This window comes from Triticum urartu, chromosome 5, assembly GCF_003073215.2.
Source record: "Triticum urartu cultivar G1812 chromosome 5, Tu2.1, whole genome shotgun sequence".
NCBI lineage: Eukaryota > Viridiplantae > Streptophyta > Magnoliopsida > Poales > Poaceae > Triticum > Triticum urartu.
Window position 1 is genome coordinate 111,276,110 of NC_053026.1, and position 2,193 is coordinate 111,278,302.

Below are 2,193 nucleotides of genomic sequence, written 5' to 3' on the forward strand. Positions count from 1 at the left end.
CTTATATTTAGGAACGGAGGGAGTATATATGAGCGTCATGATTTCAGTGCTCATCGCCCATACAAGCATTGATTTCTGCCTATACATGATTTATATAGCTGCTGTGATGAGTAATATTTTTTGGTATATAGACAATACATAGAGATGTTATGATGTACTTATATATGAGCATTGTGTGCTGTCGTTTATGATTATTTATTGCTTAGGTTGGTGTGTGCACACGTGGGTATTTTTACCTGTGGGTACCCATTTACCCTGCCGGGTGATGGGTATGGGGAAAAATATACCCATTGACGGGTATGGGTACGGGTAATGGGTATGCTCAAAGGGGATGGGTAAGGGTATGGGGTAACTCCACCCGTACCCAAACCCTGCGGGTGCCATCCCTAATGTTCGGAAACTGAAAAACTTACCGGGGTGGCTGGATGAGCGCAGTCGAGGCCGATGTCGTCGGTCGTCTCAGGCCACGACTTCTAGGCCTTGGAAAGCAGCTTCCAGATATCTTCATGCGTCGTGCCGAAGAATCGCTGCAGGGTCCACCGCCCTTCTGGATTGAACTCCCACATGTGGAGAGGCCGGCTCTGGTAGGGAAGGGTTCGGCGGAATAGCATCACCTGAATCACGTCAGTGAGGCTGGTGTTCTTTTATATAATTTTTTGATGTGCTTTTGTAGCATCAACACCTCTTCGGTCGACCCCCAGTCCAGACCCTTGTTGGTCCACGACATGAGACGCATCAGGGGTCTGGATCTAAACTCATGAGTGGCCGCCCAGTCGGCACCACGAGGTCCGGTGATGTAGAACCACTCCTGCTGCCATATCTTGATAGTTTCCACGAAGGCCCCTTTGGGCCAGGTGACATTGGGGAGCTTACTCACCATAGCACCTCCGCAGTCTGCGTGCTGCCTGTCAACCACTTTTGGCTTCACATTGACGACTTTGAGACATAGGCCAAACTGGGGGGAATGCGGAGAAGCGTCTCGCACACGACGATAAACGCCGAGATGTGGAGGAAGGAGTTTGGGGCTAGATCATGGAAATCTAGCCCGTAATAGAACATGAGGCTGCGGACGAAAGGGTGAAGTGGAAATCCAAGTCCGCGGAGGAAGTGGGGGATAAATACTACCATTTCGCCGGGCTTTAGAGTGGGGATGACCTGCTTCTTGGCAGGGATCCTGTGCGCAACGACCGCACTCAGGTACCCCGCCTCCCGAAGCTCCTTGATGTCCTTCTCCGTCACGGAGGAGGCCACCCACTTACCTTAAGAACCGGATCCGGACATGGCTGGAAAGGTTGGTGGTGATGGGGAGATCTAAGCTTGGGCGCTGGAGCTCGAGGATGGGAAGGTTGAGGAAGGAAGAAGGTGTGGGGTAAAAAATATGGATCTTTATCCGCTTATATAGGCCGTGCATACCAAGCACCCGTCCCACTAGCCTTAAAACTCGCCTATTCCCAAAGGGTCATGCGAACGGCATGGCTGGATTACCCAAACCCGTATTGATGAGAATCCCGTGATAAGGGGACATGATCTTTGCTTTGACAAGACGTGTCAATAGAGGCTGCGCCTCAAAGCGCGAAAGCAGGAGGCCAAAAAATGGTTTGAAATAATAAAAAGGCTAGATGTAACGTTTCACCAAAATATCTGTCAGTGGACATGCCTTATTTTGATTAAGTATTGTGCCCTTGCGGTTGAGGGTTGCAATTGTTATACAGAGCCGGATACAGTTCTCTTATGAGAGAGAATATGCTTAAAGCTATCAGAGGAGGAACCCGCCTTGCAATGCCGAAGACAAATATGCGTGCCGAATAAAAATATGCGTGCCGAATACATCACCATTGAAGACTGGTTCAGGGGATACTGAGGGAGTCCTGGATTAAGGGGTTCTCGAGTGTCCGGGCTATGGGCCAGACTGGTGGGCCATGAAGATACAAGGTAGGAGGCCTTCCCCCGTGTCCGGATGGGACTCTCCTTTGCGTGGATGGCAACCTTGACACCCGGATGTGCAGTTTCCTTTCTCTGTAAACTGACTCTATACAACCCTAGGCCCCTCCGGTGTCTATATAAACCGGAGGGTTTAGTCCATAGAGGCTATAAAAAATCATATAGGCTAGACATCTAGGGTTTAGCCATTATGATCTCGAGGTACATCGACTCTTGTAACCCCTATACTCATCAAAGTTAATCAAGCAGGAA